A 27,279-nucleotide genomic window follows, 5' to 3' on the forward strand; every position below is an offset into this window, starting at 1 on the left:
GAAAGCAGCAAACTCATTGTCCATAATCCTTTGAATACATGCAACAACATTGGTCATCACCATCATCATCATCGTCATCGATATCGACAGAATCGACTGCAGAGTCATGTACGTCAAATATTATAAGATTCTGGCAACCGCTAGCTGGAATAATAATGGAATGTGCAATGTTTAAATTTTCACATATTGACAATTGAATAGGGTTTGTCTGCAGAAGTGTGAGTAGGTGTATGTGTGTGGCTTGTTCGTATACATGTATACCCGGCAAACATTTTCTATCGATAATATATATATATAAAAATAGTTTCGCCATAAAAGGAAAAACCTCCTTTTTTGGTATAGTCGATAACATCTCGAAAACAAATGTCCTTCTACGATATATAGTGTTCAGAGATTCGAACCAATTGCTGGCTAAGAGATATCTTAATAATTATAGCTATCATAAAAAAATAAAAGTGAGGACCAGATCGATTGTGGAAATTGAATCCTTTCCTATTTCAGTCAGAGTCTATTGGTCTGTGCATAGATTATAGTTTACATAGACGTTGAAATAAAATGTTGACAAAATTTTCTATAGAAATAAAATTTTGACAAAAATTTCTATAGAAATAAAATTTTGACAAAATATTCTGTAGAAAAAAAATTTTGACAGAATTTTCTATAGAAATAAAATTTTGACAAAATTATTCTATAGAAATAAATTTTTGACTAAATTTTCTATAGAAATAAAATTTTGACAAAATTATTCTATAGAAATAAAATTTTGACTAAATTTTCTATAGAAATAAAATTTTGACAATTTTTTTCTATAGGAATAAAATTTTAACAAAATTTTCTATAGAAATAAAATTTGACAAAATTTTCTGTAGAAAAAAATTTTGACAAAATTTTCTGTAGAAATAAAATTTTGACAAAATTTTCTGTAGGAATAAAAGTTTGACAAAATTTTCTATAGAAATAAAATTTTGACAGAATTTTCTATAGAAATAATATTTTGACAAAAATTTTCCATAGAAACAAAATTTAAAAAAATTTTCTATAACAATAAAATTTGACAAAATTTTCTATAGAAATAAAATCTTGACAAAATGTTCTGTAGATATAAAATTTTGACAAAATTTTCTGTAGAAAAAATGTTTGACAAAATTTTCGATGAAAAAATTGTTTGTCCAAATTTTCTATAGAAATAAAATTTAACAAAATTTTCTATAAAAATAAAATGTGACAAAATTGTCTATAGAAATAAAATTTTGACAATTTTTTTCTATAGGAATAAAATTTTAACAAAATTTTCTATAGAAATAAAATTTGAAAAAATTTTCTGTAGAAAAAAATATGACAAAATGTTCTGTAGAAATAAAATTTTGACAAAATTTTCTGTAGGAAATAAAATTTGACCAAATTTTCTGTAGAAATAAAATTTTGACAAAATTTTCTGTAGGAATAAAAGTTTGACAAAATTTTCTATAGAAATAAAATTTTGACAGAATTTTCTATAGAAATAATATTTAATAATTTAATATAATATTTTGACAAAATTTTCTACAGAAACAAAATTTTGACAAAATTTTCTATAGAAATAAAATTTTAACAAAATTTTCCACAGAAATAAAATTTAGACAAAATTTTCAATAGAAATAAACTTTTGATAAAATTTGTTACAGAAATAAAAGTTTAACAAAATCTCCTATAAAAATAAAATTTTGACAAAATTTGTTACAGAAATAAAAGTTTGACAAAATTTTCTATAGAAATAAAATTTTGACAAAATTTTCTAAGAAATAAAATTTTTACAAAATTTTCTAAGAAATAAAATTTTCACAAAATTTTGACAAAATTTCCTATAAAAATAAAATTTTGACAAAATTTGTTACGGAAATAAAAGTTTGACAAAAGTTCCTATAGAAATAAAATTTTGACAAAATTGCCCACAGAAATAAAATTTTGACAACATTTTCTATAGAAATAAAATTTTGACAACATTTTCTAAGAAATAAATTGTTTGCAAAATTTTCTAAGAAATAAAATTTTGACAAAATTTTCTACGGGAACAAAATTTTGACAAAATTTTCTATAGAAATAAAATTTTAAAAATATTTCCACAGAAAAATTGTGACAAAATTTTCTATAGAAATACAATTTTGACATAATTTGTTACAGAAATAAAAGTTTGACAAAATTTCCTATAGAAATAAAATTTTGACAAAATTTGTTACAGAAAAAAAATTTTGACAAAATTGTCTATAGATAGAAAATTTTGACAAAATTTTCTATAGAAATAAAATTTTGACAAAATTTTCTACACAAACAAAATTTTCTATAGAAAAAAAATTTAATAAAATTTTCTACAAAAATAAAATTTTGACAAAATTTTCTATAGAAATAAAATTTTGACAAAATTTGTTACAGAAATAAAAGTTTGAAAAAATTTCCTATAGAAATAAAATTTTGACAAAATATTCTATCTAAATAATAATATTCTAACGAAAAAGGAATAAAATTTTCTATAGAAATAAAATTTTGACAATTTGTTATAGAAATAAAATTTTGACAACATTTTTCTACAGAAATATAATTTTGACAAAACCTTCTATAGAAATAAAATTTTGACAAAATATTCTAACGAAATAAAATAAATAAATAAATAGGAAAAAAATTTTCTACAGAAACAAAATTTTCTATAGAAACAAATGTTAACAAAATATTCCACAAAAATAAAATTTTGACAAAATTTTCTATACAAAAAAATTTTAACAAAATTTGTTAAAGAAATAAAAGTTTGAAAAAAATTCCTATAGAAATAAAATTTTGGCAAAATATTCTGACGAAATAATAATATTCTAACGAAATATAAATAAAATTTTCTATAGAAATAAAAGTTTGACAATATTTTCTATAGTAATAACATTTTGACAAAATTTTCTATAGAAATAAAATTTTGACAAAATTTTCTATAGAAATAAAATTTTGACAAAACCTTCTATAGAAATAAAATTTTGACAAAATATTCTAACGAAATAAAATAAATAAATAAATAGGAATAAAATTTTCTGCAGAAACAAAATTTTCTATAGAAACAAATTTTAACAAAATATTCCACAAAAATAAAATTTTGACAAAATTTTCTATACAAAAAAATTTTAACAAAATTTGTTAAAGAAATAAAAGTTTGAAAAAAATTCCTATAGAAATAAAATTTTGGCAAAATATTCTGACAAAATAATAATATTCTAACGAAATATGAATAAAATTTTCTATAGAAATAAAAGTTTGACAATATTTTCTATAGTAATAAAATTTTGACAAAATTTTCTATAGAAATAAAATTTTGACAAAATTTTCTATAGAAATAAAATTTTGACAATTGGTTATAGAAATAAAATTTTGACAAAACCTTCTATAGAAATAAAATTTTGACAAAATATTCTAACGAAATAAAATTGTGACAAAATTTGTTACAGAAATAAAATTTTGACAAAATATTCTAACGAAATAAAATTGTGACAAAATTTGTTACATAAATAAAATTTTGACAAAATTTGTTACAGAAATAAAATTTAGACAAAATTTTCTACACAAACAAAATTTTCTATAGAAAAAAAATTTATTCGTTTTGTTTGTTATTGTTGGCTTCTCTTCAATCGTTATTGTTGTTTTTTTGTTCTCTGATCTCAGCTTAAAGCCATGCATTGACTAAACTACAAGTGTAGCTTAACCAACAGAGGAAAAGTATGCTTGTCAAATTAATTTGGGCAAAGCCCTATAGGCTGCAAGATGGTTGGATGTACAGCTGTTTCGGAATTACCACATTCCTCATCAGCATCCTCTACTTGCAGCAAAACTATCAACCAATTATCATAATAAATTCGGGTAATTCACTCAACCCAACGTGAACTACACTTGAACCTCCCGAAAAAGGGTTTGATAGTCGGCTACTGCCTAAACAAATTTGCCAGCATATCTCTTTTCCTTTGCCAAACTCAAATCTTCGATTTGTATGTATTTGGCTGGGTTTGTTCCTGAGCGTGCTTCCTCTATCTTCATTCGTTTTGTTTGTTATTGTTGGCTTCTCTTCAATCGTTATTGTTGTTTTTTTGTTCTCTGATCTCAGCTTAAAGCCATGCATTGACTAAACTACAAGTGTAGCTTAACCAACAGAGGAAAAGTATGCTTGTCAAATTAATTTGGGCAAAGCCCTATAGGCTGCAAGATGGTTGGATGTACAGCTGTTTCGGAATTACCACATTCCTCATCAGCATCCTCTACTTGCAGCAAAACTATCAACCAATTGCCAGAATAAATTCGGGTAATATATACTAAACGCTGTGGAAAGATTCATTCGCCCGAATCGAAACATGTACAGTCCAGGCGTGTATAGATTTGTATCTGGCGGTTTCTTTTCAATGGCTCTATTAACCATGTTCCTTAATCTTTATCTGTCCATAAAGCTCGAAAAATAATTGTATAATTAGATAAAGATATAAAAATTTAAGAAAATTTTTTCTAGAAATGAAATTTTGACAACATTTTCTATAGAAATAAAAGTTTGACAACATTTTCTATGGAAATAAAATTTTCTATATATATACAATTTTGACAAAATTTTCTATAGAAATAAAATTTTGTAAAAAAAATTACTACATAAATAAAATGTTGACAGGATTTTCTATAACATAAAATGTTGGCAAAATTTTCTAGATTTGGTAGATTTTTGGTAAAATTTTCTCGAAATTTTGGTAGAATATTTCTGGCACGAGTGCAACCGTAATTGAAATTTATGCGAAATCAATACAGCTGTGGCGTAAAGAGACAACTTCTGTCATATGACCAGTGTTATCGTTTTGCGACTTTAGTTGCATTTTTCAACCTTGCCTTTGACTTTTTTAAATGTCCGAAATGCCTTGCGTTAGTCGCATGCCTATGACAAACCCATGTACAATTGATATCTTCTGATCGAAAGGAAATTCGCCATTGCTTTATTTGACAACATTTTGCTTGCTGGGTAGGTATTGCCATGACATTTTCTGTAAGCAAGCCTAGTGGTAAGATATTGAACAATCTGCATTGGTTCAGATGTCATACTTCACCTATGGATATTTAAATAACTATAAAGGAAAATCTCCTCTACCAATGAGACAAATTCCTTGGAAATACCGCAATTACTTAAAAGCCTATTGTAATGATTTTCATACAAGTTTTGCCAGTTAACTATATTGTGGGAACAGATTGATATGAGAATGCATGTGTGTGAGTATGTGTTTCTTTGATCTGCAAATAATTTTGTTATTTAATTTAAGGTGTATACAAATGTAGATGTTTGCAGTATAAAATTCATATTTATTTATTTCTTCTGAATTACAATACGAATTAATTTTTGAATGTCATATTATAGCAAATTTTGCACTTTTGAAAAGTGTCCGGTTTTCAAGTCTGAGAGGTCCCCTTGTAGTTAATTTTTATTCACGATATTTATTTATTTCAGTCTATGGGTAACAATCGTTAGAATTAAAAGTAATTGAAACCGAAAGAAAGGTCAAAATTATTAAAGAACATTGGGCTTTTTGATTTCATAATAAAAATTTATTAAATACAAGTATATAACAGGTTGGCTGATAAGTCCATAATACATTTTTTGTCAAAATTAGTTTTTATTATTCAACATAGTTCCCTTCAAGAGCGATACAACGATTATAACGACCTTCCAATTTTTTGATACCATCTTGGTAGTACTCCTTCGGTTTTGCCTCAAAATAGGCCTCAGTTTCGGCGATCACCTCTTCATTGCAGCCAAATTTTTTCCCTGCGAGCATCGTTTTGAGGTCTGAGAACAAGAAAAAGTCGCTGGGGGCCAGATCTGGAGAATACGGTGGGTGGGGAAGGAATTCGAAGCCCAATTCATTAATTTTTGCCATCGTTCTCAATGACTTGGGCACGGTGCATTGTCTTGGTGGAACAACACTTATTATACCCTCCACCATAGGAGGGGGGTATATTAACTTTGTCATTCCGTTTGTAACACATCGAAACATTGCTCTAAGACCCCATAAAGTATATATATTCTGGGTCGTGGTGAAATTCTGAGTAGATCTGCATGTCCGTCCGTCCGTTCGTCCGTCTGTTGAAATCACGCTAACTTCCGAACGATACAAGCTATCGACTTGAAACTTGGCACAAGTAGTTGTTATTGATGTGGGTCGGATGGTATTGCAAATGGGCCATATCGGTCCACTTTTACATATAGCCCATATAAACGGACCCCCAAATTTGGCCTGTTAAGAAGTTTTAAGATACCAGTTTTAAGATACCATATAGCCCATATAAACGGACCCCCAAATTTGGCCTGCGAGGCCTCTAAGAGAAGCAACTTTCATCCGATCCGGCTGAAATTTGGTACATGGTGTTAGTATGTGGTCTCTAACAACCATGCAAAAATTGGTCCACATCGGTCCATAATTATATATAGCCCCCATATAAACCGATCCCCCGATTAGGCTGGCGAGGCCTCTAAGAGAAGCAAATTTCATCCGATCCGGCTGAAATTTGGTACATGGTGTTAGTATATGGTCTCTAACAACCATGCACAAATTGGTCCACATCAGTCCATAATTATATATAGCCCCCATATAAACCGATCCCCCGATTTGGTTTGCGAGGCCTCTAAGAGAAGCAAATTTCATCCGATTCGGCTGAAATTTGGTACATGGTGTTAGTATATGGTCTCTAATAACCATGCAGAAATTGGTCCACATCGGTCTATAATTATATATAGCCCCCATATAAACCGATCACCAGATTTGACCTCTGGAGCCTCTTGGAAGACCAAAATTCATCTGATTCAGTTGAAATTTGGTACGTGGTGTTAATATATGGTCTCAAACTCCCACGCAAAAATTGGTCGAAATCGGTCCATAATTATATATAGGCCCCATATAAACCGATCCCCAGATTTGACCTCCGGAGCCCCTTGGACGAGCACAATTCTTCCCATTCGATTGAAATTTGGTACGTGATTTTAGTACATGGACAACCATGCAGGAATTGGTTCTTATCAGCCCATAATTATATATAGCTCCTATATAAACCGATCCCCAGATTTGACCTCCGGTGCCTTTTGGAGAAGCAAAATTCATCCGATCTGCTTGAAATTTGGTACGTGGTGATCGTATATGATATTTAACAACCATGCCAAAAGTGGTCCATATCAGTCCATAATCATATATAGCCAAATATAAACCGATCCCGAGATTTCGTTTTGGAGCCTCTTGCACCCTCACAAAAAATCGCTTCTGTAACATATACTCCCAAACATATTTTCCTTCAAGCATATACATTTTTGGGTATTGCCCAAACATTTATATGTTTGATCTCTACCAATATATAATATGTTTGAAAGCATATTGGTCTAAACAATATATGTTTGGGTAGTCTAAGTTCCAAACATTTTGTATTTTTGCATCCAAATTCAATAATGTTGTCTACCAAAAAACAATATGTTATTATGTGAACATATAATATGTTTGGAAGCATTTTGCACCCAAAAATATTATATGCTTAAAAAAAATTCTCCCAAACAATATTGTGCTCAAAATTTTATTTATTTATTTATATATTTACAATCATAATGAATTATGAAAATAAACAGGTAATATAGGTGCTAACAACATAGGTTTTCGACCTGAATGGTCAAAATTTTGTTTCTGCCCAATTGTATATTCCCCCACATCTTTCTCACTTCCACGAGATTTTTTAGTTCTTAGCACCTTTTTCTGTAATACAAACATTGTAGAAGAAATTATTCAATTGTATGATTTTTTTATTTTAATTTTACCTTTTGCCGGACGGGGATTCGAACAGCGGACCACACAGTTTGTAAGGATCAAAGAAGTAGCTGATCAATTGCCCAAGGAAAAATAAAATGTTAATTTTGTAATAACAAGCAACAACCACCAACTTAATTCAATATCGCTCCCTGTTAAATAGCGCTCCAAGCTACTAAACACATATATGTTTATAGGCTATTTCTAAATTAATATATGTTTGCATCCAAGCATATTATATTTACAAACATTTTATGTCCCAAACATAATATGTTCTAACATATTAACATATATGTCCCAAACAAGTTATGCTAGTTTATGAACATTATATGCTTGCACTCAAAAATATTGTGTTTAAAAATTTGTGTTCCAAACATATAATGTTTATAGCCAAACATATGGCAAACAGTCTTTTTCATCCGTGTGGAGGAGCAAATTTCATCCGAGTCAGTTGAAATTTGGTTCATTGTGCTAGTATATGGCCGTTAACAACCATGTATAAGTAGGTCCATATCGGTCTATAGTTATATATATCCCTCAGATAAATCGATTTCCAATCACACAAACATTGGTCCATATCAAGTTCATAATTGTATATAGCCCCCATATGAGCGACCCCCATATTTCAATTCTGGCTCTCTACGTACCGTGCAAAAAGTCCATATCGATTCGTAATTATTTGTAGACTTAACTATACATAACTTTTTTTGTCTCATATATACCACGTATGGACTAACTCACAATTTAGAAAACGATGTTAAGAAGTTTTAAGATACCACAACCCAAGTATTTCGATTGTGGATGACAGTCTTTCGTAGAAGTTTCTACGCAATCCATGGTGGAGGGTACATAAGATTCGGCCTGGCCGAACTTACGGCCGTATATACTTGTTTCTTCTTCATATGGGGCCATCTTGCCGCGATTTCGACCTTCAAACGCTCCAATAACGCCATATAATAGTCACTGTTGATGGTTTTTCCCTTCTCAAGATAATCGATAAAAATTATTCCATGCGCACCCTAAAAAACAGAGGCCGTTACTTTGCCAGCGGAATTTTGAGTCTTTCCACGCTTCGGAGACGGTTCACCGGTCGCTGTCCACTCAGGCGACTGTCGATTGGACTCAGGAGTGTCACATATCGACGGAAAAACTCAGGTGTATTACGAGTTAACAGCTGCAAACACTGCTCAGAATCATCAACACGTTGTTGTTTTTTTTGGGTCAAATGTGAGCTCGCGCTGCACCCGTTTTGCACAGAGCTTCCGCATATCCAAATATTGATGAATGATATGACCAATATGTTCCTTTGATATCTTTAAGGCCTCTTTTATCTCGATCAACTTCATTTTACGGTCATTCAAAATCATTTTGTGGATTTTTTTGATGTTTTCGTCGGTAACCACCTTTTTCGGGCGTCCACTGCGTTCACCGTCCTCCGTGCTCATTTCACCACGCTTGAATTTTGCATACCAATCAATTATTGTTGATTTCCTTGGGGCAGAGTCCGGCAACTCATTATCAAGCCAAGTGTTTGCTTCCACCGTATTTTTTCCCTTCAGAAAACAGTATTTTATCAAAACACGAGATTAATTTTTTCCATTTTTTCACAATAACAAAAGTTGCTTCACAAAAGACTTTCTATCTCACAAACTAATTGACTTACAGACGTCAAATTTTGACACGAATCATTTGAAGGTTGGTACTATATAAAAACAAGTAAGGAAAGCCTAAATTCGGGCGGGGCCGACTATATTATACCCTGCACCACTTTGTAGATCTAAATTTTCGATACCATATCACATCCGTCAAATGTGTTGAGTGCTATATATAAAGGTTTGTCCCAAATACATACATTTAAATATCACTCGATGTGGACAGAATTTGATAGACTTTTACAAAATCTATAGACTCACAATTTAAGTTGGCTAATGCACGAGGGTGGAACACAATTTTAGTAAAAAAAAAAAAATAGGGAAACATTTAAATCTGAAGCAATTTTAAAGAAACTTTGCAAAAGTTTATTTATGATTTATCGCCCGATATATATGTATTATAAGTTTAGGAAAATTAGAGTAATTTTTACAACTTTTCAACTAAGCAGTGGCGATTTAACAAGGAAAATGTTTGAATTTTGACCATTTTTGTCGAAATCAGAAAACATATATATGAAAGCTATATCTAAATCTGAACCGATTTCAATAAAATTTCATTTCATTTCATTTCATTGTAACCATTTATTTTCATTTCATTTTCTTATTACATATATAGAGCAATAGGTCTAACTCTATAACTTAAAAGATAAATATACATATGCAACACTTTACGTTTATCTGCATCAGCTACTTAAATAGAACTTATGGTATAAATGTATATACTCATATCTAATACATAAGTCCATATAGGGCGAACGATATATATGGGATTATATCTAAATCTGAACCGATTTCGATCAAATTTTGCATAGTTGACTATACGACTAAGTGTTATGTTTGTACAAAATTTCAAGCAAATCGGGTTAAACTCTGGCTGCTGGGTCCATATTAGTGCATATCGGGCGAAAGATATATATGGGAGCTATATCTAAATCTGAACCGATTTCTTCCAAAATCAATAGGGTTCTATTCTGACCCAAATTAGGAACATATGCCAAATTTGAAGGCGATTGGACTTAAATTGCGACCTAGACTTTGATCACAAAAATGTGTTCACAGACAGACGGACGGACGGACAGACAGACGGACAGACGGACATGGTTATATCGACTCAGGGACCCACCCTGAGCATTATTGCCAAAGACACCATGTGTCTATCTCGTCTCCTTCTGGGTGTTACAAACATATGCACTAACTTATAATACCCTGTTCCACAGTGTGGCGCAGGTTATAAAAAGGTCTATGTTAATAGAATTTCTGTGCATTTCCATGATGGTGGGTATTTAAGCTTCGGCCCGGCCGATCTTAATGCTGTATATACTTGTTATATGTATTAAAATACGTTATATATACTTCGGGCCACAATAGCCCAGAATGAGCCTCATAAATTATAAATTACGTATTGATTTAATGCTATTGCACAAGCATATTCATTAAATTTGACTAATTCTTCCCTTGGTTATATCTTACATTTTTATAACAACGTTGACCAATGTAATTTTAAATTTATGCAACAATTATCTCTTTGATCATTCACCTGAATTTGGTTTCGGAAAAAAAGAGGAGAAATGAAAACACATCTCCATATTCTACCAAAAAAAAAAATTGTCTCTCAAAGTTGTCAATGTTATGGTTCATCTTCGCCAAATACTCGTATATAGAAAAAGTTACAACCCTTCTCTAAAAAGTTATTTTCAACCGTAAAACTTGCCAACAAATTTTTAAACCTATGGGTATTGCATATTTGCATATCATGAACAGGTTTAACCTAGTTTCATTTATGCCAGTACCCGTTTCTATGCTCAGAGTAATGTCAACATAAAAAATGTCATGCAAATAAAAATGCTATAGGAAGGGCAGATGACATTCATTTCATCTTTGTCTAGCGGTTATGGATTACTAACCATTCCAATATGAGCAATAAGACCTATATTTAATCAATATTTTTTGTCGATAGTTAGTAGAGTTGAATGTATTAATTTTTAAAGGGCAAAAGGGAAATCCGCCAAGGAAATTTTGTACTGCATCAAATGCCTTTGTATTCTCCCACTTAAATTTGTATACCCTCCACCATAAGATGGGGGTATATTAACTTTGTCATTACGTTTGTAACACATCGAAATATTGCTCTAAGACCCCATAAAGTATATATATTCTGGGTCGTGGTAAAATTCTGAGTCGATCTAAGCATGTCCGTCCGACCGTCCGTATCGGACCACTTTTACGTATAGCCCCCATATAAACCGACGCTCAGATATGGCTCGCGGAGCTTCATCCGATTTTTCTGAGGTGATCTGTTCTTTTGCTGTTCTTGTGGCAAAGAATTTACCGAATTGCATATGGCAGAAGGCATTCCCGTTAAATTTGGTTCTGATATGGCGGCCGATAACAGCGGTGGTCCCACCTCATGTCCTGGCAAATTATGAACTCCGATGTTGAAGGTAAAATATTTTGTCCCAATCGTAGATCATCGATTTTGACATCTGCTCGAGGAGTTATACCAGCCAATGGGATCGTCTGTTGGATGTTTTGATGTATGGTAGGAGCGGCCAAAATGCTGGTGGGTTGAGAACAATTTAACGATTGCAAAGCGATTGCTGCAATTGTAGCTTCAGGAGATGTTATTTCCATCGAACTCGTTTGCAATAGAAATGTAGTCCGTTTGTAACACATCGAAATATTGCTCTAAGACCCCATAAAGTATATATATTCTTGGTCGTGGTAAAATTCTGAGTCGATCTAAGCATGTCCGTCCGACCGTCCGTATCGGACCACTTTTACGTATAGCCCCCATATAAACCGACGCTCAGATATGGCTTGCGGAGCCTCTTGGAGTAGCAAAATTCATCCGATCCGAATGAAATTTGGTAAAAAGTGTTAGTATATGGTTTCTCACAACCAAATCGGTCCATAATTACATAGCCCCCATATAAATCGATCCCCCGATTTGGCTTGGGGAGAAGCAAATTTCATCCGATCCGGCTGAAATTTGGTACAGGGTGTTAGTATATGGTATGTAACAACCATGCAAACTTTGGTTCACATCGGTCCACAATTATATATAGCCCTTATATAAACCGATCCCCGGATTTGATCTCCGGAGCATCATGGATGAGCAAAATGCATCCGATTCGGTTAAAATTTGTTACGTGGTGTTAGTATATAGTCTCTGATAACCATGCAGGAATTGGTCCATATCGGTCCATAATTATATGTAGCCCCCATATAAATCTATCCCCAGATTTGACCTCCGGATCCCCTTGGAAGAGAAAAATTCACCCGATCCGGTTGAAATTTGGTACGTGGTGTTAGTATATGGTCTCTAACAACCATGCCAAATTGGCATGGTTTTAGAAAATTTTCTCAAAATTTTATTTCTATAAAAAATTTTGTCAAAATTTTATAATTATAGAAAATTTTGTCAAAATTATAGTACTATAGAAAATTTTGTCAAAATTTTATTACTATAGAAAATGTTGTCAAAACTTTATTACTATAAAAAATGTTGTCAAAATTTAATTTCTATAAAAAATTTTGTAAAATTTTTATTACTATAGAAAATTTTGTCAAGATTTTATTTCTATAGAAAATGTTGTCAAATTTTATTGCTATAGAAAATTTTGTCAAAATTTTATTTCTATAGAAAATTTTGTCAAAATTTTATTTCTATAGAAAATTTTGTCAAAATTTTATTTCTATAAAAATTTTGTCAAACTGAATTATTTACGTATTTAATCTGCCTTTTTTTGTATATATTATACCCCGTGTGGACTAACTTACAATTGAGAACGCGGTGTTAAGAAGTTTTAAGATACCTTGCTATCGGCAAGTGTTACCCCAACCCAAGTAATTTTATTGTGGATGACAGTCTTTAGTACAAGTTTCTACCCAGCAGAAAATTGAGCACTATTTCAGCAGGATTCTAAGGGAGAGAGGCAGTACCAACTGCTTACAAAAAAACCGAATCACCGCTGATTTTTGTGGGCGAAGTTGGCAACCCTCCGATAAAGACGTATCTTTTTGTCGTGTTCTTATTGCTCCGTAGTAAAAATCATTTTTATACGTTCAAAACAAACTGAATTGTACAGAACTTACAAAAAACAAAAAAACAATTGCGCCTTGTGTCAAATTTTGTAAAATAAATATGCCTAAAGAAGCAAAAAGACGCAGCATAGTTAATAAAAAGTTGGTCTGTGTACGATGTACGAAAGTGATCAAAGAAGAAACAGACAATTACTTGCAATGTGATGACTGTGAGAAACATTTTCACTCTCAGTGTTCAGGCTTGAGCAAGAGAGAGTTTGAGAGACTCTGCGATGATGAGAGTGAAATCTATAAATGTCAGAAATGCAAAGGAGATGAAGGAGATATTAGAAGTGACTTGTCTTCAATAACATCTGAACTAAGAAAACAAAGAAAACAATTGCAAAAACTCGATCAGCTGGCTGAATCAATAAACTTCATGTCAGCCAAGTTTGATGAAGTGTTTAAAGACGTTGCTGAAAATAAAAAGAAGATAAAGGAACTTGAAAAAGAAAACAAGATGTTAAAGAATGAGTTAAAAAATTATAAATCATGTATGAAAGAAACTAACAACGAGGTCGTGAAGAATAAATGCATAATACGTGGCATGCATACTGACGACGATGTTAATCCCGTAGATGCTGTTTTAAGTCTAACTAAAAGTGTTGGTGTTGTTTTGGAACAACGTTCAATCGATTATGCTTATTATATGAATGGCAAAAGCACTTCCAATAAGAAAAACAAAATAGTAGTTGTGAAATTTACAACGAAACAAGAAAAAGATAAATTGATGATGGCAAAATGTAAACTAAAAGAAATCGAAAATTCGAAGAATGTTTTTATCAACGATTTTAACAGTAAGGAAACAATGAGTTTGCTTTCATATGCCAAATCATTGAAATCAATAGGATTCCAATATATATATCCCAGGAATGGAAATGTATACTGCAGGAAAAATAATATTTCAAAACAAAAGCTTATCAGATGCGAGGAAGACATAGATAAAATGCTTCTCGATGCAACAACTAATAAGCATTGGCAGCGTAGGTCTGTTGTACTTAGCAGAGGAAATAGAGATGTGAATGGTGAAACTTCTAACGACGAGAACGAAGATGACGTTTCTAATGAAGTTAATGGTGATGATGAAAATGATGATGATGCTGTTTATGAATCACCGGCACAGAAATAACTTTTTATTAATATCTTTTTTTCTTCCTTTCCCTCTTGTTAATTTTTTTATGATTTATTTAAACAAAAATATTAATATAATGCAAAATCGATATTTTGAAAAATTTTCACTATTTAAAAATTACATTGAAGATTTAAAAGATGATTTTTTTAAAATAGTAAGCATTAATGTTAGAAGTGTTTCATCTATACAAAAATTTAATGAGTTTAAGTCTATTATAAGTAATTTCGGCGAATTGCCGAATTTAATTGCTTTGCAGGAAACGTGGTTTCAGGAGGATTTAACTCAGTTGTATGACATTCAGGGGTATTTTAGCATTCATTGCTGCAGGGGTGACGGCTATGGGGGGACTTCTTTATACATAAGGAATGATTTGCAACATGAAATTAAACATTGCAGGAGCCATAATTTTGTTGAAATGATCGCTGTGTCTTTACACAATTTAAGGATAGATCGGAAACCGTTGACGTTTGTTTCTTATTATAGATCCCAGAAATGTAGATTCGCTGATTTTCTACCAGTAATTGATTCTATTTTATATGATTGCGCTTCTAGCCCAATTATAATGATTGGTGACTCGAACATAGACCTGTTTTTCAGTCCTTCGTATTTTGATTTGCAGGAAGTAATTGAAAGTTACGATTGCAGAAATGTGCACAATTTGGTGACAAGACCACGTAGCCTAACCTGTATAGACCATGTATTTACTAGTATTCCGAATGTATTTGTTGGTTCAGTAGAATGTTCATTGACAGATCATAATATGATACATTGTATGGTTAAATCCAATGTTCCACGCATGAAGTATGTCGATTATGAAAAGATATTTTGCGATTATGGTAAGGCAAAGGAATTTTTGAATGACATTTTGCCAGATAATCCGGGTTCATTTAGCGCACCTGATCTGGCAGGGAAAGTATCAAAATGTTTAGAGGAGGCAATAGATCATGCAACTGTTAGGATGAAATGTAGAAGGCTGAGGCGTTTTGAACTGACTCCTTGGATAAATAGAAACCTACAGGCTTTAATACAATTAAAGGAAAGACTACTAAGAAGGAGAAGAAAACTGCTAAACAGGGATAATGTTAACAACTTGCTGAGACGTATTAGTAGGGTTATACGATTGGCGAATGAAGTTTGTAGGGATAGATATTATGAGGATAATCTGTCAGAAATTGGGAATGATCCAAAAAGAGGGTGGAGATTTATCAATAAAACGTTAGGTCGGGGTAGTAAACCTGTCGCAAGCCTTAAAGACCCTCTGGGTAGAATCGTCTCGGATGATCAGATTAAGGCGGATATATTCAATAAACATTTTATTGAATCTATCTCAAATTTAAGAAGACTGATAGAATACACCCCTTTGGATAATTTCAACTCACTGCGAACACTTTCTCGCCAGCGTCAACGGTTCATTTTACATAGCATAGACAACAGTGAAGTGATGGATGCTATTGCAAACATGGCAGTTAGTAAGAGTCCTGGATATGATAATGTTTCACCCAAATTCATAAGGGAGTGCAGAGATGAATTGGTGCCAGTGTTTGTCATATTGTTTAATAAGATTATTGCAACATCTGTGTACCCCGATGAATTTAAAATACATAAAATAGTTCCGATTCCAAAAGAGATCAATACGACTGATATTAATAGATATCGTCCGATCGCAATTCTTTCTACTATTGACAAAATACTGGAAAAAATTTTGTGTGATAAGCTTCAATCATATATGGAGGCAAACAGATTCTTATATGAAAAACAATTTGGATTTAGGCGGGGATGTGGCACGGAAGATGCTGTTGTGAATGTGATAAGGACTATTTGCGAGGGCCTAGATAATGGTTACATTGGAGTTGCAGCAATATTTTATGATTTCACGAGGGCATTTGAGCTTGTTGATCATGAAATTTTATTACATAAACTTTCTTATTACGGTGTTCAGGGCAAAGAACTTATGTTGTTTAAAAGTTATTTTTCAAATAGGAGGCAATTTGTTCAAATAAACGATTGTCAAAGTTTTATGGGTGGTGTACAACACGGAGTTCCCCAAGGTAGTAGTTTAGGGCCTTTATTATTCACTATTTATTTAAATGATTTGGCGAATCTTGATCTGACCGGTAGACTCTACATATATGCAGATGATGTATGTCTGTTATATCCTGATAAGAATGACCTAGTTTTGCAGATTCAGATGGAAAGGGACGCATCGCTTGTTTTTGAGTTCTCGAGGCTGAACAAATTGGTTATAAATGCATCAAAGACACGACTTATTAGATTTAGACCAAATATTACCAACTCCAGCGGTAATTTCGCGATAAATTTGAATGGGGAGCGTATTACTGAATCGTATCATGTTAAGTATTTGGGTGTAATTTTACAACGTAATTTGAGTTGGAATCTTCATATAAGTGAGTTGAAGAGGAAAATTGCACCAGCAGTTGGAATATTATATAAGCTGCGCCATAAGTTAAACCAGAAGTCTAAGTTTCTGATATATCATGCTTTAATACAATCTCATCTTAACTATATGGTAGCCAGTTACGCTTATAATAATGCTAATCAAAATCTCAAGGCTTTACAAAGAATGCAGAATAAAGCATTGAAGGCTGTTTTTAATCTTCCACGTAACTTTTCTACATTAACATTATTCAAAGAATTTGCGAGTTCTGTTTTGCCATTAAATGGACTGCATACATACGGGCTTTTAGTCTATGTTTTCAAGTGTGTCAAGGATATTGGAAATCACCCAATATCTTTTACGCAAAATCAAAGTAATGTAAATACGAGAGGTAGAATGAATCTGAGAGTACCTCTTTGTAGACTAGAAAGGACCAAGCAACGAATTGATTTTATTGGAGCAAATGCTTACAATAATCTTCCTCCTGAAATAAAAGCACTTACGAGTATTTCAAGTTTTAAAAGATCATGCAAAAATTATATTCTCGACACAGTTGAAACACTTTTACATTAAATTAAGGTAGTTTAATTGATTTCATAAGTTTTTTAAATTGTGTGAATTACTATTGCAAACTTTTGTACAATCATGAATTTTTGTTAGCCAACTAGCCCAATAATGCCTTGTGGCGCTGGGCCAAAATTGTATGGATATATAGCAAATTGTACAATAAATAAAATAATAATAAAAAAAAAAAAAAAAAAAATGTCCCGATTTATAGCAGCTTCAACATAGCACTGATATAATATTTCATTTCAATAACAATATTGCTCAGAAGTGAGCAATGGCTGTTTGTTTTATTACTGGTTCCAATTTAATAGCTTGTTGGCTGAGTTCACTGCAAATGCCCTAGTGTGTTTAGGCTCCAGAGTTAATGAAAAAAGTGTCCAAGGATTTTTATGCAAAGTTACGTATTCAAAACGTCGAGCGGAACAGACATGTTTTATTGTCATGTATATACCTAGTACGAGGATTGCCTTTTATATTTCCTGACAGCTCTATTATAAAGCTCGCTATTTTGGAGGTTATACGTACTCAGAACGTTTTGACATACAAGCGCTATTTGTGTTGTTTACAGTAACTCAAAAGATTCATCTCGCTCAAAAAATGTAATTAAATATGAATTTTTGTGCGAATTTTGACCGATAGCAAGATTTGATTTGATTCAGCCCCTAAAACGCATGCAAAAATTGGTCCATATCGGACCATTAGTATATATAGCCCCATATAAACCGATCACCAGATTTCATTTCCAGCGTTTCCAGCAGATGCAAATTTCTTCCGATCCGGCTATCATAGTGGATAGTACTAAATATGAATAAACTGGAGGGCGCTAAATAGGACTAAAACTGTAACCTGTACTTTGCTTATAAAAATATGCTCACGGACATTGTCAAATTAAGTCCGGAAATGGAAGGTTAGGTTAGGTGGCAGCCCGATGTATCAGGCTCACTTAGACTATTCAGTCCATTGTGATACCACATTGGTGAACTTCTCTCTTATCACTGAGTGCTGCCCGATTCCGTTAAGCTCAATGACAAGTGACCTCCTTTTTATAGCCGAGTCCGAACGGCGTTTCACATTGCAGTGAAACCACTTAGAGAAGTTTTGAAACCTTCAGAAATGTCACCAGCATTACTGAGGTGGGATAATCCACCGCTGAAAAATTTTTTGGTGTTCGGTCGAGGCAGGAATCGAACCCACGACCTTGAAAAAAAATATTTACCGATCGACTCAGAATCACCTCATGAGTCGATCTAGTCCGTCCGTCTGGCCATGTATTTGTTGTTCACAGGATTCCGGTCGCAACTATTAACCGATTTTGATGAAATTTGGTACAGGGAGTTGTTTGGGCACAAGGACACTATTGTATGTGGAAGAAATCGGATCACATTTAGATACAGATCCAATATATATGTATCACCCGATTTCGACAAATGTATATATATGTATCGCCCGATATTTTTAAATTTGGCCATAAAACCCTTATTTATCAACCGATCTTACTCAAAGTTGGCTAAATGTAATCCTCTATAGTACTCACTATATGTGCAAAAAAATCATCGAAATCGGTTCAGATTTAGCTATAGCTCCAATATATATGTACCGCCCGATTTTCTCAAATTTGGCCATAGAACCCTTATTTATTAACCACTCTTACACAAAGTTGGCTAAATCCAGTCCTCTATAGTACTAACAGTATGTGCAAAATTTCATCGAAATCGGTACAACTGTAGATATAGCTCTCATATATGTATCGCCCGATTTTGAAAAATTTGCCACTAATAAACTTATGTTTGACATTAGAGGCCTCATTACTCAACTGATCTTACTCAAATTTTGCACAAGATAACCTTTTGTGGTATTAATCTAACCCGCAAAAATTTTGCAAATTGATTCATATTTAGATATAGCTTCCATATATATGCATCGCTCGATTTTCCCAAATTTGGCCATAGTACTCTTATTTATAAACCAATGTTACTCAAATTTCAAATTTTGATGTACTAGCCGATCGTATTTATACGTACTTCTAGCTCTTACATACGAATATTGGTCGATTTTTACAAATTTGGATTTATTACTCACAATAATTAGCGATTTTCTCTTTTTTAATAATGGGCTCAATATTAGTGGCATACTAACCCCGTAGGTGCAATATCAACTACAGCCAGTGTTGCTAAAAGTAGGGGAAATACACTATATGTAGGTTTTTTCGAATATTTAGCGTCTTGTAGGGACGTAGTGTTACAAAGTAGGGACATTTTCACTCAACACAATTTGTAATAATTTTTACATTTTGGTGGCTCTAGAGGAGGAAATTAGATGCCGGCAAGGCTTGATCTTTAACAATGTGTGGTAACAACAGTTACCACTCGTGCCAAAAAAATTGTAACCAAATTTGAAAATTACCACAAATCTACCAAACAAATATTTGTATAGAAATTTATGTCAAAACTTTATTTCTGTAGAAAATTTTGTCAACATTTTATTTCTACAGAAAATTTTGTCAAAATTGTAGCAATTTTTTTCAAAATATTATTTCTATAAAAAATTTTCTCAAAATTTTATTTCTATGGAATATTTTCTCACAATTTTGTTTCTATAGAATTTATTATCAAAATTTTATTCTATAGAAAAATTTCTCAAAAAAATTTGTTTATAGAAACTTTTCCAAAATTTTATTTTAAAAAAATTACTACTTTTGGTAGAATTCTACCAACTGTGGCAACCGTGTTGGTAATACAAATTTATTTTCTAGGTTATATACGTTGCATTTGCATGTTTTAAGATAATAAAGTACTTAGAACCATTTTTGATTTGTAAAATTTGTTTACATTTAACGAAAAATATTGTAGGGAAAATTGTTTGGGGAATGTATAGGAAAGTAGGGAACTTTTTTGTCCTTGTAGGGTAAACCGAACATTTTCCCTGGCAACATTGACTATGAGCTATAGTGAGATTGACACAAAACACTCATAGACATGTACCCCTTAATTTTCTTAAATATGCAACTGCGGTTTATCTCCCATACCTATATCAATGTAACCCCACAAATGCTTCTGATTACTAATTCAGTAAGGGTGGTTTAGGGTATGATATAGTCGGCCCCGCCCGACTTTCTACTTTACTTACTTGTTGAGTATATACATTAAACATAAAAATTGTCCATACATATATACTAAGCACATGTCAAAACATATCTCTGTTTAATTTTTCCTTCTTCTTCATATGCTGTTCTCTTTCAAGAAGTCTTGACATCTACCAAATCTTGTTTTGTGCTAATTGAAATACGTTTCTCATATGCAAACAACTTGGAACGATTGACATTTCACTTTGAAAAGAATCCATTTCTTCATAAAAACAAACATCACACCTATGGTAGCCACAAAACTAAAGTAAAAAGTATCTAAAACTAAAACTGTATAAGTTGGGCGGTATCGCAACTTAAATACCCACTACCATGAATTACATGTAAGAATTTACTTTGAGGAAATTACTATTTGAGAAAAATTACATTCTGGTGGCCAATCGAAGGTGTAAGTTTTCAGCCGATCACTTTGGCAAGTAAAACCGATCATTTTGTTTGTTCACAACAACTCTTTGGTTCTTTCCAGCCTAGCTTTTTTATGCAACGGTGAGTTCTTGCTCTTTCTGGACCTCTAAGTCCTCAAGAAGTAAAAACAAGTAATTGCGCAATATGGAGCTATATCAGAATATTTATATATCAGAATATTAACTAATACACACTAACAGGTTGGCTGATAAGTCCCCGGTCTGACACATAGATGGCGTCGCTATTATGATTCGTGTCAAAATTTGACGTCAAATGATTCGTGTCAAAATTTGACGTCTGTATGTCAATTAGTTTGTGAGATAGAGCGTCTTTTGTGACTCAACTTTTGTTATTGTGAACAAAATTGAAAAAAAGGAATTTCGTGTTTTGATAAAATACTGTTTTCTGAAGGGAAAAATACGGTGGAAGCAAAACCTTGGCTTGATAATGAGTTTCCGGTCTCTGCCCCAGAGAAATCAACAATAATTGATTGGTATGCAAAATTCAAGCGTGGTGAAATGAGCACCGAAGACGGTGAACGCAGTTGACGCCCGATAGAGGTGGTTACCGACGAAAACATCAAAAAAATGCACAAAATGATTTTGAATGACCGTAAAATGAAGTTGATCGAGATAGCAGAGACCTTAAAGATATCAAAGGAACGTGTTGATCATATCATTCATCAATATTTGGATATGCGGAAGCTCTGTGCAAAATTTGTGCAGCGCGAGCTCACATTTGACCAAAAACAACAACGTGTTGATGATTCTGAGCGGTGTTTGCAGCTGTTAACTCGTAATACGCCCGAGTTTTTCCGTCGATATGTGACAAGGGATGAAACATGGCTCCATCACTACACTCCTGAGTCCAATCGACAGTCGGCTGAGTGGACAGCGACCGGTGAACCGTCTCCGAAGCGTGGAAAGACTCAAAAGTCCGCTGGCAAAGTAATGGCCTCTGTTTTTTGGGATGCGCATTGAATAGTTTTTTTCGATTATCTTGAGAAGGGAAAAACCATCAACAGTGACTACTATATGGCGTTATTGGAGCTTTTGAAGGTCGAAATCACGGCAAAACGGCCCCATATGAAGAAGAAACAAGTATATACGGCCGTAAGTTCGGCCAGGCCGAAGCTTATGTACCCTCCATCATGGATTGCGTAGAAACTTCATCTAAACACTGCCATCCACAATCGAATTACTTTAGTTGCGGTAACGCTTGCCAATGGCAAGGCATCTTAAATCCTCCTAACACCATCTTCTAAATTGTATAGAATAAAAATTTATAGAAATAAAATTTTCACACAATTTTCTGTAGAAATAAAAATGTTGACAAAATTTTCTATAGAAAGACAATTTTGACAAAAATTTCTACAGAAATGAAATTTTAACAAAATTTTCTATGGAAATAAACTTTTAACAAAATTTTCTATAGAAATAAAATCTTGGTAGATAATTTTTGGCTCGAGTGGCAACCATGATTATGAACCGAATAAAATTTTAACAAAATTTTTTATAGAAATAAAATTTTGACAAAATTTTCTATAGAAATAAAATTTTGACAATGATGAAAATTTTATTATTAACCGAATAAAATTTTAACAAAATTTTCTATAGAAATAAAATTTTGACAAAATTTTCTATAGAAATAAAATTTCTATAGAAATAAAATGTTGGTAGATAATTTTTGGCTCTAGTGGCAACCATGATTATGAACCGATATGGACCAATTTTTGTGTGATTGGACCAAATTTGTTAGGTTGTTAGCGACCATATACTAACACCACGTTCCTAATTTGAACCGGATCGGATGAATTTTGCTCCTCCAAGAGGCTCCGGAGGTCAAATCTGGAAAATGTTTTATATGAGGGCTATATATAATTATGGACCGATATGGACCAATTCTGGCACGGTTGTTAAAGATCATATACTAACACCATGTTCCAAATTACAACCGGATTGGATGAAATTTGCTTCTCTTGGAGACTTCGCAAGCCAAATCTGGGGATCGGTTTATATGGGGCTATATATAATTATGAACCGATGTGGACCAATTTTTGCATGTTGACCATATACCAATATCATGTACCAAATTTCAGGCGGATCGGATGAAATTTGCTTCTCTTGGAGACTTCGCAAGCCACATCTGGGGATCGGTTTATATGGGGCTATATATAATTATGAACCGATGTGGACCAATTTTTGCATGGTTGTTAGAGACCATATACCAACATCATGTACCAAATTTCAGCCGGATCGGATGCAATTTGCTCCTCTTTGAGGCTTCGAAGCCAAATCTGGAGATCGGTTTATATGGGGTCTATATATAATTATGGACCGATGTGGACCAATTTTTGCATGGTTGTTAGAGACCATATACCAACATCATGTACCAAATTGCAGCCGGATCGGATGAAATTTGCTTCTCTTAGAGGCTCCACAAGCCAAATCTGGGGATCGGTTTATATGGGGGCTATATATAATTAAGGACCGATGTGGACCAATTTTTGCATGATTGTTAAAGACCATATACCAACACCATATACCAAATTTCAGCCGGATCGGATGAAATTTGCTTCTCTTTTAGGCTCCGCAAGCCAAATCTGGGGATCGGTTTATATGGGGGCTATATATAATTATAGACCGATGTGGACCAATTTTTGCATGGTTGGTAGATACCATATACCAAATTTCAGCCGGATCGGATGAAATATGCTTCTGTTAGAGGCTCCACAAGCCAAATCTGAGGGTCCCTTTATATGGGGGCTATACGTGAAAGTGGACCGATATGGCCCATTTTCAATACCATCCGACCTACATCGATAGCAACTACTTGTGCCAAGTTTCAAGTCGATAGCTTGTTTCGTTCGGAAGTTAGCGTGATTTCAACAGACGGACGGACGGACGGACGGACGGACATGCTTAGATCGACTCAGAATTTCAGACCCAGAATATATAGACTTTATGCCCAGAATATATATACTTTATGGGGTCTTAGAGCAATATTTCGATGTGTTACAAACGGAATGGCAAAGTTAATATACCCCCATCCTATGATGGAGGGTATAAAAAGTGTTGTTCCACCAAGACAACCCACCATATTCTCCAGATCTGGCCCCAGCGACTTTTTCCTTTTCTCAGACCTCAAAAGGATGCTCGCAGAGAAAAAATTTGGCTGCAATGAAGAGGTGATCGCCGAAACTGAGGCCTATTTTGAGGCAAAACCGAAGGAGTACTACCAAAATAGTATCAAAAAATTGGAAGGTCGTTACAATCGTTGTATCGCTCTTGAAGGGAACTATGTTGAATAATAAAAACGAATTTTGACAAAAAAAATGTGTTTTTCTTTGTTAGACCGGGGACTTATAAGCCAACCTGTTATCTGGAACATATCTAGTTGCAGGCTCAAAACAACACTGCATTTCAAATTTCAGGCAAATCCGATGAAAGTGAAGAAGTCAAATCGAGAAATTGACCCACATGAGGACTACACCAAAACCTGGACCGACGTCAAGCACATTTATTAGATCACAAAATTACCTTTAGATTTATTATTTTAGACAACTCGGAGATTACAACAAGAAGACATTGTTAGATCACCATATGTTAGAATTTCACCCTGATCCAGAATATATTCACGTTACAAATGGAATGTCAAACTTATCATACTCCCATCTTATGTATAAAGGTATAAAAAAAAAAAGTGAAGATAAGGAATGTGGTACACCATGATGTTAACATGTTCGCAAGAAGGCCACTTGCCACAAGTGGCTAGAGCGAAAATTGTCAAAAGAAGTTAAATAACCCTTCTTTTTCTTCTCCTTCTACGTTTTTGTTTTTTACTGAAGACATTTGTCAGTTGTACTGATGTCAAAGTGCTTCATTTTCTTGTGGCACTCTTACACTTATGGAATGTCCTCCTCTTAAATTAAGCAAAGAAATTGGTTTGAGTGCCCAAAATGAATGAATGTAGAATGGGAAAAAGTGAGAGTACAGAACATTTTCTTCCAAATAGCACAACACTTGATTTTAAATAGAAAGCTAAGTAGGATTCTGGTGAAAGATAAAAGATAGAGATTGCTAATTTTTAGATTCTGTTCTAATTATTTTACATTTGTAATGGCAAGGATGTTTGTCTTATATGTGGAACAAATCTGTATATGGATGATTTTATGGAATATATTACTACGAAAAATGTATTTTTGCCTAATTGTATGATAGATAAAAATAAATCCATCGTTAAACTGATGCTAAATTTCACTATTTATACACTTCACCACTACTCCGGCAAAGGGTACACCGAAAATAAAAATCCATAGTTAAACTAACCTTAAAAATAACTTATTTTTATTGCAAACAAAAAAAATATTTGTTTGTAGTTAAATTTTATTATTTATTCGAAATTTTCCATAGACTAATGGAATTTTACCTTTTTTAAGTATGTCTCAAACATTTTATGGACTAAACATGTGTATAAAGTTCAATGACCGTTTATATAAGTTCAATAGTTACTAAAGTAGATGAAAATTTTCGTACGATTCCAAAAAATAGTAAGAATGAACTACTGTATGGTTAAAATGGTAATGATTTGGAGCCAATGATGTTCTTATTTATTTTTAGTTCATTTTTATACCCACGGCCATAGTATAATAAGTTTGTCATTCCGTTTGTAACACATCGAAATATCGATTTCAGACTATACGAAGTATATACATTCTTGAACAGGGAGAAATTCTAATACGATTTAACCATGTCCGTCTGTCTGTCTGTTGTAATCACGCTACAGTCTTCAATAATGAAGCAATCGTGCTAAAATTTTGCACAAACTCGTCTTTTGTCTACAGGCAGGTCGAATTCGAAGATGGGCTATATCGGTTCAGGTTTTTATATAGTCCCCTTATAAACCGAACTCCCGATTTAGGGTCTTGGGCTTATAAACACCGTAGTTTTTATCCAATTTGCCTGAAATTGGAAATCTGGAGTATTTTAGGACCATAAAGAGGTGTGCCCAAAATGGTGGGTATGGGTCCATGTTTTGGTATAGCCCCATATAGACCGACCTGCCGATTTTATTTCTCGGGCTTCTAGAAACCGTATGGGCTTCTAGAAACCATGATTATGAACCGATATGGACCAATTTTCCATCTTCCAAATTTCAAGCGGATCGGATGAATTTTGCTCCTCCAAGATGCTCCGGAGGTCAAATCTGGACAACGGTTTCTATGGGGGCTATAATAATTATAAACCGATGTGGACCAATTTTTGCATGGTTGTTATAGACCATATACTAACCCCATTTACCAAATTTCAGCTGGATCGGATGAAATTTGCTTCTCTTAGAGGCTCCGCTCTAAGACCCCATAATGTATATATATTCTGGGAATTCTGAGACGATCTGAGCATGTCCGTCCGTCCGTCCGTCTGTTGAAATCACGCTAACTTCCGAACGAAACAAGCTATCGACTTGAAACTTGACACAAGTAGTTTTTATTGATGTAGGTCGGATGGTATTGCAAATGGGCCATATCGGTCCACTTTTACGTATAGCCCCCATATAAACGGACCCCCAAATTTGGCTTGCGATTGCTCTAAGAGACGCAAATTTCATCCGATCCGGCTGAAATTTGGTACATGGTGTTAGTATATGGTCTTTAACAACCATGCAGCAATTGGTCCATATCGGTCCATAATTACATATAGCCCCAAATATAAACCGATCCCCCGATTTGGCTTGCGGAGCCTCTAAGGGAACCAAATTTCATCCGATCCGGCTGAAATTTGGTACATGGTGTTAGTATATGGTCTCTTACAACCGTGCAAAAATTGGTCCACAGCGGTCCATAATTACATATAGCCCCAAATATAAACCGATCCCCCGATTTGGCTTGCGGAGCCTCTAAGAGAACCAAATTTCATCCGATCCGGCTGAAATTTGGTACATGGTGTTAGTATATGGTCTCTTACAACCGTGCAAAAATTGGTCCACAGCGGTCCATAATTATATGTAGCCCCCATATAAGCCGATCCCCAGATTTGACTTCCGGAGCCTCTTAGAGGAGCAAACTTCATCCGATCCGGTTGAAATTT

The sequence above is a fragment of the Haematobia irritans genome, chromosome 3 (genome assembly GCF_050003625.1).
Source record: "Haematobia irritans isolate KBUSLIRL chromosome 3, ASM5000362v1, whole genome shotgun sequence".
NCBI lineage: Eukaryota > Metazoa > Arthropoda > Insecta > Diptera > Muscidae > Haematobia > Haematobia irritans.